A 16609-nucleotide genomic window follows, 5' to 3' on the forward strand; every position below is an offset into this window, starting at 1 on the left:
AATGTAGTTTATAATATTACGATGCGCTTGACATCATCATGTTCCAGATGGATTTGCAATGCCCAATGTATTGTTTCTTTCAATGATCGTATTTATTGAATATTTGCGTGCTTCTTGGATATTTATGATACATGTTGATCTCGTTTATACGTTTCTTGTATCACCTTTTTCAAAAGTCCTGTTTGATCTTTTGAATGTGCTACAAGATACTGTATAACAGTCTACTTAGTATGGCATAACCCAAAAATTGTAGTCAGATAAGTTCATTAACAAATCACCAATTAAACAATATCCAGGAGTTTAAGATCATGGGAATCAAATGAAATTGGCTTAAGATGACAGGAATTGAAGATAGCTTCTGAAATGTGGATTACATTACTGAAATGTGGAGAATACAGACGTCAATTAATTCCAACATCAGTGAGCTAATGATTAATTTTAATTTAATATTTGGATATTTTTATAAAAGACAGAATGATATAGCTTAAAATAGAATTATAGCTTAAAATTGATTCCTATAAAATTAGTGCTATTGTCAGAATAAGTAACTCTGCGTTATCCTTGCTAAATTCATTTAATGTGATAACAAATGCATTTGTAATTAAATCACTTATAACTTGTAGTTGAACAGTTTCAATAGAGATGTTGACTTTAAGGAACGCAAATTCTACAACCGCAATAATGTAAAAAGGATTGCAATAATTGGTTCTGTAAACATTCCGAATAATTGGAAATATAATATTCATGATTTAATATATATGATATATATGTGATAGATATTATTGATCACAATTATCAATCAGAATCTTGTTCAAATACAGTACAAATAATTCAAACAATACAAAACCTTCTTACACCAATTTGAGAAGACTATAATCCTGAAGGTAGATGCATCTAATCTTGTACACAAGAATGCTGCGATGATTTCTAGTATTCACACTTGCCCATATTGGTAGCGTTCTAGTATTCAAAGAATTATGTAATTCATCTGGTACAGGAATACGTAGAACAGAAGAAGAGCCTCTCATTCGACAACTATAAAAAATAAACTTTTTTAATATAATTTTTGAATCAAATAAAATATATTCTTAATAACAATTTTTTTAAGGTGGCCCCTTGATTGATAGGATGAAATAGAAGAATATTTGATAAATTAATTGGTTTGAGATAATAGATAGTTTCAGAATAAAGATTTCAAGTTGATTATCTTTCTTACAAGTGGTGTATAAGAATAGCTTCTCGTCTCAATAGACTTTCTGTAAAAAAAATAAAGGCTTGTAAAAAAATACAGATTGTTCAATTGCTTGAAGACTCATCAATTTTTGGATACGTTTTTTCGATAAATTTATTAGCGTTTTTATAAAATGCGGAATATACTGATTGTCGATCTTACAAAGTGTAAAATACTCATTACTTAGTTGCAGAATACAGAATACGGAATTATTAAATGTTAGCCACTTTACAGAATGCAGAATACGGACTTATTAAATAATTAACAATATTAATTAATTAATTAATACAGTTTCGCCGAACACAGAGTACATATTTAAGAGCTAATCATAAACTTACTACAATAGATAATTTGTGATTGATTTTACAGAACAATAAATACTAACACTTTTCTGAATTTTCTTTAAGGTTTGCTTTCAACATACTACCACCATATCGAAGTAGTATATGAACGTTCGTCTAATTATTATTTAGTATATAAATTCTAGTATATAAATTTTTTGTTGTATATAAATAATTTATATTTTTTAAACATTAATGAATAGGGTTTCCTTTGTGCATTCTACGCATTTAGAAGTGTTGAATTGATGTATTTTTTATATATTAATCTTTAATGGATTAACTAGATTAGATTAATAATGTAAATTTCTCTAAGTATATTCGTAAATATTTAATTATGATTTTATTTATTATGTTACGTTCGAAAATTTTTATGGGTTCCATTATTCTTTGTTTTTATCTATATTCTTAGTTTCTTTAGTAAATATCATGGCTTTGGCTTAGGCTTGTTGGTGGCTTCAGTTCGATTATGGACTTATTACTTAATTACCGGCTTTAGCAAATACAGAATACAAACTTTAGTGACTGCCTTTTCAAATTTTCTCTGATTATATCCTTTTCACTTCCTCTTTTTAGATGCACTTAATTCATCGTTTACAGAATTACCAAGGATAAAAAGCTTTGCTTCCTACTGTATAATAGGAATTACGATTTTGATTAGTTCGTATTTTAACAAGAAGTCTATTGTATCACGAAGTGAAATTTGCCTAACGTTAAAATTCAAAGAATTTATTGAAGTGCATGTTTATAAAACAAGATATTGGAGTTCAAATTGTTTATGTCTTCGGAGATAGTAGAGGGGCGCATGAGTATCCTAAGCGTGTTAGGGTCTACAAATTATAGAGAATTGATAATACTGCAAATAGGGAGAGTTTGAAAATGCTAAAAGACATCCCTTTTTTTCTGTTCTAAATGGGTCCTCATTTCTTGGATGGGTTAATTAAAGTGGGGTTAAACATTCCTCATTTTTAGCCAGGAAAATATCAAACGTAAGTGAAGAAAAATAACTTTATGCAGGATGTAACAGTGACAAAAAGAATAATTTTATTCAAAATTGTTCGATTGAACCTCCGAATTGTTAATGCTAGTCTTAACTAGAGATAAATCAATCATGCAGTCTTTGGCAATTGTAATTATCTTAAAATACCATTAGAAATTCATACTGTTTGGTATATTTACTGATATAAACTACCTCTACTACGCTTTATTCACACACTCAAAATCGATATGGCGAAAAATTGGAACGTGAACTAACAACCGGGAATTAAACGGAGTCTTATCATCAATAATAAATCACAGCACTAAATCTATTTATTGACGATCAGAGCACACTGAGAATAGACATCCTGCTATATAAATCTAACTTGGCTTACAATTAAAAATATCCTACATTAATATCAAGAAGATTTTATGTTTCCAAGCTCAACATACGTGAGAGTCATGAGAAAGTAGATCACGGCAATAACTACTGCTACTCAAGCTACACTTAATGCTGTCCATGATACATTTTGGCTAGTCAATGGCCGCCATAAAACAAATTTTAAATAAATACATTACTTACTGTCAAGCAAATCCTATTACCCCTGAGTACATCATAAGTAAGCCTCAAACATACCTGTCGATCATATATGAAAAGCACGCCCTTTCATCCATGTAGGAATAGTTTAAAGCAGTTTGATATTTGTGAAAGAAAAATAATGTCGAAATCGCAATCACGTTAAATTACACATCGCTATCTTCGTACGTTTTATCATAAAGGCAGTAACTACAGATGCTTTTTCACCACTTTAAAAAGATTCATTGTAGAGGATAATACTCCGACCTATAGTTAGATAATGTGACTAATATCATAAGTGTTGTAAATCAGATAATGGCAACAGTCAATCTAAAAGGACTTAATGATAGCAATATAAGCAACACAAGAGTACTAATGTAGCACAAGTTTACAAATAGGGGCATATATTGGCACTTCCTTCCATGACAACTATTTCATTTTAGTAGATTGTAGGATGCTGCCATGGAATATCTCAAAAATCGCATAATAGATGAAATTCTCCTCATGTACGAAGCATTGTTGTAAAGCATTCTCTCGCATTTAAACATTAATTTTCTACCTTCTATTTATAACCAATTTGATAATATTTTTTTGCGAATCCTTTTTAATGTTTTGTTCACACCAAAGTCTCCTCCCATGATACTGTCGTATGCTTCCTTTAAAATGTCTGCAATTTTCTCTGGAACAACGATTAAAGAGCTAGCTGAAAGGATTATTTCCAGCATACACAAAAGATTGAGAAATTCTATTAGAAAAAAAGATAGTTTAGTAGAGGATGTATTAAAGGTGTTAAACCACTACAAAAGAACAATAGTAAGAATGAAAGTAATATAAGTAACAAAATAATTATTTCAGAAAATTTTAAGTAAAAGAATATTAAACTTAGAATATTTAAACAGAGTTTATATTGAGAAATAACAATATTTTTTGAGTATATTAATAGCTACATAATTAGAATTCAACGTGTTCAATGTGTCGATTTCTCTATCTTATTCGTTGTTGATGTATTTTATTTGTTGCCTGCGTCACACAATCTAATTGGTATGTAACTATCCTTACATAAATATTCTTCGCACATAGTACGTCGGAAATGTGTATAAGAGCAGGCATCCTCCATTCACTCTGATCAATTTAGATTCACATTTTCCCTGCAGAACTCCTTTCTAATTCTGCAGATTACCTTGACGTTGAGATTAAAATTAGAGTCAAGATTGCGAAAGGAGTATTCTATAAGATGAAAGGTCTCATATGCTACCACAATCTCCAATTTGAGGAATGTTAGCATATCGTGGAGTAGAGTACTGTCGGTACTGCTTTACATGTAGAAAGTTGGTGTTGAAGGTTTCTTCAATGAACAGACTGAAAGCATTTATGAGGGACCGTGTCACCAATACTAAAGTGTTCCGCAGAGCCGGGAACCCACATGAAATCCTAACGATCGTAAAACGTAAGAAATCCATGCACTTGGATTATTTCAAGAAACAGAAAAATTGTCGGGTAACAAATCTAGTGATAACTCTACGTGCTAAACATAGTGTCTTCGAAAGAACAACATTGAGACTTTTTAACTATAAAAGAACAAAAGAAAAATCAATGATGACACATCGAGATGCTGACAAAAGTATTGAAAGAAGAATAATTATTTCAAATAATATAAAAATTTGAAAAACATATAAGTAGTATTAAAAATCATAAGAGTAAAATTAAAGCATTAAAATAGAAGAAAATATGGAAATTCTTTTAGAAAAAATTCACGAACAGAATATAATGGCAGAATTAGCTAAATTAGAATAAATGTATAATACAAATTCTGACGATGTAAGAAACTAAAACGGAAGTAATTAAACTGATTAATTTTTACCGACTGAGATGATTAATTTTCAATTGACGCACGCTTTCCAATGGAAATGAATTTCTTTTTAGAACAATTAAGATCTCTTCCAGAGAATAATGCTTGTCCTCTTAGCGACAACGAGTCTGAGGGGTTTTGCCAACCTACTCGCTCCTTAATATGCTGGTACGTTTTAAAGAAATAAACCTCCAATAGTTCAAAAAGTCAGTGAGTCCACACTGATTACTAGCTCTGCTGATCCAGCTATTGATTAAGTAAAAAGTGTGTGAAACTTTAAATATGACTTCTCTTGTGAAATCTCAAGTTGCAGAAAGACATTTAAAACGAACAAACACTGCAGGTTTTGCTACAGTAAGGCCCAACATGGTCCGATGAAGAGATAACATTGGTGGTAAGAGAGAAGATTAAGTTAAACATTGAAGGAAAACGATTTATCAACCAGACTCTCCTCCAGATGTTTAGGAATAGCACAATTGAGGACATCAAAGGGGAGGAGGCGTGATCCCAAGTACATGACTCTAATCAGTAATATCTTTATCAAAATACGTAAATCAGGAAGCAGACAAGCACCTAGTTTTGAGAAGGCTGCATAAATAGAGAGAGATTCATAGACTACATTAGTAGAGTTGATTCTTTTGTGTGAGACGACTATAGTGAGGCCACATTGATGAATATATATGCAAATCTGAAATACTGGGATGACAAATGCAGGAAATCTCCTTATATCTTGAAAACACAGTATTGTTTTGAAGAAAGAGTCGAAACACTAAAAGATGCCCTGATCCTAAGAGAGAACAAAACGTATCAGATGGAATAACAACTAAAAGGAAGCTGCATAGAGCCGAATATGCAAGCATTTCGATTGAGGCGTTATGTTTAAATTAAAAGTAACAAGTATTTAAATTAAAAGTTTAAATTAAATTAAATTAAACGTTGAAACAAATACTAGCGAACAAAATCGCTTTATCAAACATTTAGAATGGTACTTTATATGTATTTTGGAGAAAAAAAACTTTAGATACAATTAGAATAGAACACAGTATATGCTACTCAACAAAATAATAAAATAATAGATTATAATCATCGATTTAAAAACATACAATTAATTATTAGACACATTATATATAATAACCTAACGATGCATCCAACTCATCGAAAAGACGGTCTCTTCATTGAAAAAAGCACATGGTTTAACACAATATATTTAAGATCTTAAAGATCTCGATTGAATAGTCGTTAAAGAACAATAAGTAAGTAATTTTTAAGATTTTCAAAATATGACATTGAAATTAAAATGCGATGAAAAAAATGTCATTAAATCAAGATTGATCGAGACAATCATCAGTTCAAACGCAAACCCTATGATACAGTAATCATTAGTACATAGCAATCATTAACACGTTAAGTTCTTCCTCCATCAAGCACTTGATCGCATCGAAACTCATACAATCACTCAAGGGCATTAAAAGGAAAACTAAGATAGTCGCATCGAATATTACACGTGTAGTTACATTCAGGAACTGCCCCATTGAAGCACATGCGCACACTTTCGAATATTCATCCTACTATCTATTACGATCATGTAGCATTATTGAGAATATCTATCCTTGTATATCGTTAGACAATCTATAAAAAAATACTTAGATAAAAAGAAACATGTTTCTTACGTTTCTCATGATTCATACCATTGTCCGAGTTTAGGCATTATTAGTACAAATATGTTTTCTTCGATAATTTGAGATGGGCGATAAATGAACAGTGAAATTAGATTCCTGAACAAAACGAGCAGTGATTATTTGGAACCTACCTTTAAGATATCAATTCGACAAGAAAGAATCAATATGGTTACCAGAACGAAGGATCATACTAGAGATTATTTAATTATTTTGAACAAACTATCCTTATACGCTTACGATCAATAAGCATCTTTCGTTTCCTCTCCAATCACTTTTTACTTAAACTTCTCGTTTTTCCTTTCCTAATTTTATTATTATTATATTTTCGCGGATAGTTCAAAAGAAATCATTAAGGATTCAATGTACACATTCAAGTTTGAAATAGTAAAACAACTGAATCTTACTAACATGACTGATGACTCCGAGACATCCAGCACAATCTACTTCTACATATTTCGAGTTAAAAATATTTAGACAACTGAATCTTAATAATTCATCCCCTCAATCGGAGGTAGCCAAAACAACTAACGATATACAATAAAAGTAATCAGGAATATCTTAAGCTTTGTATCTAAATATTTCAAATATATCATTTGCAAGTTAAATGTACGAAGTGCATTTTATCACGCATTTTTACGAGCTCACGAGCTACACAGAATCCTTAAAAAAAAATTACATTCTACCATTAATTTATGAAAAGGTGGCAAGCGGTATTTTACAGAGAACAACGGACAGATTTCGGGCTTTATATCGCTTTGTACCTTTTTTATTGCGATCAATGGAATCTATAACTCAAGGAAGAGACGGGGTTATCCCCAAATTATCATCGCTGATGCAGTGCAACATGTCCAGAGAAGCAAAATTTTTTCCTTATGCCAAAATCCTATCGTACCACCTTTCCAATTTATATTCCAAAAAAATGGACGGAACCTTGATGAGGAATTTACATTGAGAATAAATGATAGAATCGATCAGTGATTATTAGCAGATACAAAAGCAAATGTAAACTTAGAAGAAACAAGTAGCTCAGAATACAAAGTACAGAAAAAAGTACAAACACTATACACCGAATAAGATCCACCCCCGTATCCTTATTTGAGAAATGTGTACTTCCAATCAGAAATAAAAAACATGTATTTATAGTCATATCGCTGACGGGATAATTGGTACTACATTTTCACCATCTAAGGACACTTTGTAATTCTCTATTTTAAGCCGAAAGCATTCGCCAAAATTCAAAGTTTAATTGAACAATGCTGTTCCGCTTACTTGAATGATATTATATATAGTGAAATTTAGAAAAAAAACAAAACTAGGAATTACAAATATTCTTGTAACGGCTTAGTTATCAGTTTTTAACTACAACTGGGTGAATCAAAATGTCCGAAATCAAAATTGCAAGATCTTCAATATATTAGAACGGTAAGGAAAGAGAAGAAACAAATGTCGGTAAATAAAAGCGGTTTTAGAATTTTCGGAATCAAAAACATTCAAACAAATCGAACAGTTTTTCGAATTGATTGAATACTACCAAATATTTACGCTAAATTTCAGTCTGATATATAATTATAAAGGGATTTTAATTCTTTAGAAAAACATTGATTGGCCATTAGAAAAAAAAAGTTATTAATAAAGAAAGAACAAGAAATATGATTTTAATACACAAGAACCTAAATTTTATACCATAATAGAAGAAAATCGAATAAACCCTACGATATACATAGAAGCATCAAAATTAGCATAATAAATAAAATGGAATTACGAGAGGCTTCAAATACGTAAGACGTAAAAGGACAACTTAAGAAGTTCATAGTTCATTTAGTTATTCCACAAAGAGAGATAGGCGATGTGTAATAAAGAAGCACTATTATCGTCTATTAGAACTCCAAAAATTAAAAAGACTTTTTATAGACTAATGGAAAATTATTATTGGCCAATAATAAGATATTAATATCTAACATATTACATAAAATATTCATAATTACATTAAAAGAATCCTTAAATAATGTGCAATTTATCAAAAGGTAAAATTAATGATTATAATTTCACATAAAGCTGAGCCGATTATAACTATTTAGTAGTTTTAAAACTGAGTACGCATTTTATTAAAACTGAGTATCATTTTATTTTAACCGAGTAATAGTTTAATGGAATAATAGTTAAAAAAAAAAAAAAATTGCAAGAGCTGTGAAGAAGTATTTGATTATAGAATTGAAAGCAATTTTGTCGTTACGGTAATAAAGCCAAATTTTCGTTAAAGCTTGTATTACTTTATATAATTGATTAATATATGTACCTTATCTTTATTTAATCCGTAAATTTCGACTGTAAATTCGTTAAGTAATTTATATGTATTTCATACACAATACTTTTCACAGAAATTACACGTGAACAGAAATCTTATCGTCCCTGTTTCGAAAGTGAAGTATTTACGTTTTTTTTTATTACTTTCCTTATTCGAAAAATAATATTTTTTCTTTTTTTGCTCCATTTAAAAATTAAAAGTTAAAAATAACACTTTTATCAATTACGACAATAGCATAGTTTCAAGGCTATTTACCATCTTTTCCTCGTAGCATAGATAAAAAATAAACTACAAACATGATAGGGAAGTGCTGTCTCCATTATGCGCCTATTATACCGATATATAAGTTTGTGTAGGTTATAGTCTGTGTGCGTAACCTAATAATCAAATCAGTGTGTAAAAGAATGTAATATACGGAGTATAAAAAACTAATAAATAATTTCATTTTATATTTCAATAGAAGTAATCTTTATTTAATATCAACAAAAACAGATTTTTAATTGACTTTAACAGTTTTCGTATTAGTTTTCTTTTACATTCGAAAGAGTAAAACGTTAAAACTTTCTCTTCTTAAAACGTGAAAACTTAAAATTTAATACTTTCGGTAATTTTAGATTTATTTAAATAATAAAAAAGTTCGCGAAGTTCAGTAAACTAATATTTGAGCAATAATACATTCGCTTAAACATTACAAAAATTGTAACACACGGAAAACTTAAAATAATCTTAATTTAAAATTTCACTAGTGGTATTTGAAAGGTGAAAATGTATATATACTGATGCAACAAGTGCTAGATAAAATGAAACGTCGTTATGATCACTGACGAAATAAACTAGACTTGCACAAACGGTTCGAAAATTGTACATGGAAATGTAACGAACTTTTTGTGAATATTTTCAAGATTTAATTAAAGTGTGTGAAAGTCAGTAAATATGTAATCTTAATATAGTGAATAAATTCGAAAGAAAAGAAAAAAGAGAAAATTCAATCAATAAGCGTTGCCGTTTATATATCCTTTTCCGTTTTTTTTTTCTTTTTTTTTTTTTTTCTTACTTTTATCTTTATTTTTGTTTGAGGATGAACAAATTGTTAGAATTGGCCCAACTATAAGCTTAGAAGATGTTCTTATATTACATACACATGCATATCTACTAGCACGATAAAGACGCTGCTCTTCTGTAATGTCGTCATTTTTATATATCATACTGGTAATTTTCCTCTCTGTTGACACTGCACTATAGTTTTACAGATACAGTTTTATTACTCAAGAAAAGAAAAAAAGGTAATCAGTCTTAACTCGAGAATCAGATAAATGTGTCTATAGCCAATTTCATCAATCGAATTATCACGCTATGTATCTATTACACACACATCGTACACACACACACACACACACACACACACACACACACACACACACATTTCGGAACACGTATTCTCATTAATAGACAGATAAATGCTCGTTGTTATATAATGGCTTTTTTCGATGCTTAAAAACGACTTATCCATTACGAGTTCACACTCCTCTAGGTTAATTCGTAACAATATATATTATTGTCTATTAATATACATACATTTGATATTAGTGATTTTAATAAAATAAGATTTATTGAAAGAAATTAATAAAATAATATAAAAAATGAAGACAGCTTTAAGTCGCGTCTTAATTGCAGCTTTTAAAACTGCCCAGTATCGATCGTCACTCTTGCCTTCCCTCTTGTGCTTTTTTTTAAGAACCTTGGTCACACTTCAAGTGTACATGGATACACACTCATTCGTACTGACATAAAACCTCGGAAAATTCCCAAGTGTATTGATACGAGGAACAATAAACTTATACGTGCTGCTTCGTTTACACTTCATGTATAAAACTGGACTAAAATTCTCAATATCACATTCGGCCATTATAGCACACTAACATCTACCCTCAAATATCATTTTCTTCGTCATTGTCGAATAAACATTCTTCTACAAGATGATTCCATAATTTAATCAGATCCGCTGTAGTGAAGATTATGATTATGATTATGGACCTTCATGCTCTTCTATTTTCCCAAAGATGTATCTATTGTTTCGTAACATCGTCTTTATTTGATAAGGTCCTAAAAATACCAATAGAAACTTCAAACCTAGTGCAAATTGCGTATGTTTAATAACGATCATCTCTCCTACATTGTATTGCTTCGGTCCAATATTTATTAAAATTCCTTTGATAGTCTTGTTGGATCTTAGAAACTTCAGCTCCAGCCCATTTTTCTTATATTGTCGCAAAACGTACAAATTCATTCGACTTCTATCATTTTTCTTATTGACTGGCCCTCTTTCATTTTCATGAGCATCAAACAATAGATTGAAATGTGCGGTGTTAATGCTTTTCTTCGAAGTAGCGTTTTAAATATCTTTGCACGAGATGCAAATATCAATGCCGTTCTTTGGGACATGATGCTGGCATTTTCGTTATTAAAGAAATAAGTGTTCTGTTGATGCGTTCTACTTGTTGTCCGTCCAATCATGACATTTCTATTATCGTTTTTATGTGTTATATTCCTTCATCCTTGTAATATTCTGCAAACAGATTTGAAGTGAATGTTTTTCTGCAGTCAGAAATGATTCATCACAGATTACCGAAGATCGTTGCTTATTTTCTGAGATGATCTAATACCTCTGCAGTGTCCGTACTCTTAGTTGCATGAAACCAAGTAAATTTCGCGTCAATTATTGCGAAGACATGTTTATAATTTTTCTTTGTACTGAGAATGAGGTCTATGTGGTCAATGCAATATGTACCTAGTGGCAGTTCTACATCTTTTATTGTATACAAAAATCCTTCTTGCTTTCCTTGTTTATATTCGTCTATATACTTATACAATTTAGTACGATCTTTTCGATTTTCATTCTTCCAAACCAGTATTACATTCTAATCAGTTGTTTAGTCTTATTTATCGCGAAATGGTCGCGTTCGTGTCCTTGTCTAATTATTTGAAGTTACAACGTCTTAGGAACCACTACAAGCACGTCATCATAGACCCATCTGTACAATAAACCGTTTTTACAAATAATGTTCTCCACATCTTTTTCTTTAATCATTCTTATGGTCGATTGACCTGCGCGTCTTCGTTTTTGATCTTCTTCGATCTGGTTAAAAGTCTATTTTCGTCCTCTTCAACGAGCAATACTATGGATAAACGATTTTCATAGAGTGTCTACATATAGCATACTCTTACTCAGCCGAAGTCATATATGAGAACTCTCGGAGAAGAAGCATTCATTTCGAAACACGCATGTATAAAACTTTTTATGAAGGGTCATCGTAAATACAGTAATAATTTTGAAAGAAATACCAAGTAAATAGACTCTAAATTTACATAGTGCCTTGATAATCGTTAATACTTTTAACTCATAACTACATTATTTCTACTCGGCTTGCAACGTTTTTCGCAAAAGATGCATTTTTTTGACTATGCTATCTCATTGCATTAATATTGCACCGTATCCGAGACTAGATGCGTCGATGTATAGCTCTAACGTTTTAACGTTCGTCTTATATAGGCATAGGATCGGCTTATCAATTTATTAGCTTTCGTCGTGAGGAACAGGTCACTTTCGAACAACTAAATACAAAAATGACATTCTTCTTAAATAAATTAGACAATGGGCATAAGAAAATTGTATAGCTTGAGAGTCAATAGGTTTTGAAAGTGTAGTCACGGTTGCAATATTTTTCTCTGATGATTTCAATGATTTCTCTGATCACGTCTTTTCTTCTTCAATAATATATCAGAGATATTCTATTGGTTTTTAAAAACTTATTCTTCTTCCAATTAATGTATAAATCGTATTGTATTGCTATATTTAAAACGAAATGAAGATTATTGATGGCATCATCTGCATTACCTACTACTATAATTAAGTCGTCCATGCAAAGTAGAACCATTTTTGAAGCTATTAATTCTCGAAATGCTGCGTTAATGTACTTTTGAGAAAGATATTTCATAAACCAAAGGGAATTTTATAAAATTCGTAGTGACGATTAAGTATTACAAAGGCAGTAAACCTTCTACTTGCTTTATTAACATCAATGTGAAAAAATCTATTTTTTAAATCTAAAGTGCTGAAAATTCACCTTGTAGAACATTTATCTAATCCTCTATTAAAAGAAGTCAGTAACGTTCCTTCACGATTTTTCTATTTAATTCTCTGTAGCCTACGCATAATCTATCAGAACCATGCTTCTTTTTTACCAATATTATTGGACTAGCATAGTCTGAATACGATGGTTGTATTATATTCTTATCGAGTCATTCCTTAATTTGTTTATTTAACTTTTGCTTTATCGTGTCGTGATGATCGCCAGTATTCATCCAGTAAAATTAAATTCAATTGTACACCTACCACACACACTTTAGACGGGTTATAACTATCTGTAGTATCTTTAATGAACTATTGATGTTCCACATTCTTCATATATGAGCCAGGTCGATTTCATCCGTCTCTTGAACGATATCTATTTTAAGAACTTCAGGAAAACTTTCTTTTAGATTAATCTTCGAAATTGAAATATTTCCGTTTTTATATTTATTTTCTCATCGTTCAAGAAATTAATCCCAATAAGAAGACCGTACATTATCCACGAAACTACGTGAGGTATAATTGGATATATATATATATATATATATATATATATCCATCTACGGCAATTATTGTTTTAAACTCACCTAACGTAACATTTTGTTATTTTTAAATTACGTCATTAAAACGAATAATTTTACCTAACTTAGATGCGCCAATTTTAATATAGTGATCCGCATGTATTAAGTTAATGTTGCTACTCATATCAATAAGCGCTATAACCTTAATGTCTATTATCTCGATTTCTTTACACGATTTCTTCTTTATTGTTTATGCAACATTGAAGATCTTCTTTGATGAGCCGTCCGTAAAGTATCTGCTCGCAACATGTCCAAACCGGTTACAGTTAAAACACTTCATGCCCTTCGATTTTAATAGACAATCCGCCGAATTATGTGCAGACAAGTCACAATTCAAACATTTCCCGCTTTGTTGTAATCTAAAACCATGTTTAGGTTATTTCTTTTTACGAATGTCGATGTGCTATTTTGCTTTCTTTTGCATTTCCTTCTTTATGCTTTCATACACTGTAAATTTTCGTTTGAATTTTTGAATTGTTATAGCGCCACAAATAATACTTTTATTTACCGACTTATCATCTATCCGCCTAAATGATGTTTTTTATTTTACTCATTCAACTAGCGATTTCGTACATTTTGTAGATGTATTCGTTATTTGTCTCATTTGCTTATTTCTTACGTCGCTTCAACTGTTTCGTAATACTGTAAACGTTTAAATTCAAAGCAAATTCTTTTTTAAGACTTTTGTCAGTCTTTTTTAAGTTATCTCCATGATGTATACTACATCTTTTAATTCGTACAACTATCTTTATTGATCCTCTTAATAGTCTTTTATAGTAAATTACCTTCTAAAAATCTGTCCAGTTGGGAAAAGTTGTTATTTCTTCGAATTCCTCTATCCAGTCATGAACATTTACAGTATCATCGCAGCTAAATGTTTTCATTGATTTTTTTACATCTGTAATAGGGAAAATTTCCATCGATTTATATCTTCGATCTTTTAAGTTTTTCTATGCATCGTCATCGGTGTTTGCATCATTGTTGTCACTTTTATCTTCTTTAGTTGTTTCCAGCTCTAAGACAATATTCAGGCACTCCACCAACTCGTCTTTCGTTCCTAACGTCTTCAGTTTTCATCATTTAAATTTGTTTTTGAATTTCGGAATTTTTACATTCTATAGTTTTCTTATTATTTTCGACAATAATGCGAGAAGGATCTACCTGAGAACTTGCAGTATTCATCGTAATAAAGTCTTTGTCGTCTTTACACTTTATTCGTAAGCAAGTATCACGACTATAATCACAATATCGATGTTATTCTAATATCTCTTAATTCCTGTCAAAAGGTAAAATTCATTAAACAATTAATAGAAATGCTCATAATAATCATGAATACATCAAGAGGATTTAACGAAAAAACTGAACTGAACATAATTGTGTTTTTATGAGAAACAAATCCGAAGATTAAATTTATATTAACTGTCCAATCTTCGTTGACGATAATTTTGCTGGGCTTAGCCATTAGAATCTTACATGAGACAACAATGTGCTGACGCCTTTTTGAAAAATTACGTACTTCATTATGATTACTTTAGGAATATGTGTATAAATAATGTAACAATTTTGATTAAAAATTCGTGCATCATTGTAGAAACATAACTCAAGAAATTAATCGGTAAAAAGTAATGCCGGAAAATGATGGAGGTTTTTTAAATACAAGAATTCGATGACTCATCGCATCTATATTTCATTTGTACGCAATCAGATATTTCATGAAGCATGGATTCTCCTTTCTCCCTTACATGCTGTATACGATATATGCCTATAGGCTATTATGGTAAATAGTATTATAATACAATTGAATATTGTACCTGAAAATAAGAAACTCTACTCTAGCTCAGGAATTTCATCATTTCCATGTAAGCACCGAGATGTATCGTAGACTTCGAAGATGTCTTCAATTACGCGCATGTGTTTCTTTGTTATTAGGAACTACGTTAAACATGAAACTTCTATGATGCCATCGCTTTCTTTAGATACTACATCGGATATTTTGTTCTTATCTGTATATAAGTAAACAATTAGCTTGTTCTGCATAGACATAGTGTTAAACGATCAGTCTTGTGAATATATACGGTACACTCTCGCGGAAAACCGCGTGTGTAAGCCTATCGTCACTGACCATGCCATCAAACAATACACCTTCTATTAAAATTGTCAATAACAGTGATATTTTAGTATCCCTTCAAGCTTGAATATCAAAACAAGTCAACTACAGACACGTGATTACAGAATAACAACAATCCTCTGACATTGAATCTAGACAAAAAAGAATAATCAAACTCACTAGGAACCAAACTATGAAAAATGAGATGGAAAAAGGATTCGGAATCCTTACAAAACTGGAAACCAGTCAAGACTAGCAGCAAAAAACACAAAGTTAATTCCAAAAAATTACACAGAACGGATTATGAATTGGAGCCATAAGATAAATGACTCTTGGATAAAATACCACTTACGAATTCATTCGATTTACTACACAAAGAAGATGATAGACCATTGGAACCAGCGATCAAAAAAATACCCCTCAGCCAAAACCACCCCAAATACATATCGAAGTACAAGTGATTGAACCATTACTTGAATTTCTAAAAGAGGCTGTTAGTAATAGTTACACAATAAAACAACTTCAAGTAAAAATTCAAGCCGATACAACTGAAGTTTATCATTTTCATAACAATTGTAACCAAGTAAATTCACAAGCAACAATTATAAACATTTAAACCATCAATGGTCCTTTCAAACTCTCTGCGGTCTATTTCCCTCTTAAACATAAATTAACTATGAAATACTATATTGAGTTTTTTAAGTCTCTAGGAAATAAATTTCTCGACGGCGATGAGTATAATGCTAAACATGGTTTATGAGGCTCTAGAACAATCTCGCCAAGAGGAAAAAATCTTGAACCAGTTATCCAAAAATTACATCTCAATGTCTTTACA

The 16609-nt window shown here is 30.8% G+C and overlaps 1 long non-coding RNA gene across 1 annotated transcript in view; it reads right to left on the reverse strand.

Moving 5' to 3' along the window:
* Positions 1-403: 403 nt before the first annotated feature.
* The window catches only part of LOC122633303, a 56363-nt gene continuing 40157 nt past the window's right edge, over positions 404-16609 (reverse strand). The window contains exon 3 of the long non-coding RNA XR_006328078.1: positions 404-1035. This is a non-coding gene — a long non-coding RNA (uncharacterized LOC122633303). The remainder of the gene's footprint in view (positions 1036-16609) is intronic.

The sequence above is a fragment of the Vespula pensylvanica genome, chromosome 12 (assembly GCF_014466175.1).
Source record: "Vespula pensylvanica isolate Volc-1 chromosome 12, ASM1446617v1, whole genome shotgun sequence".
Taxonomy (NCBI): Eukaryota; Metazoa; Arthropoda; class Insecta; order Hymenoptera; family Vespidae; genus Vespula; species Vespula pensylvanica.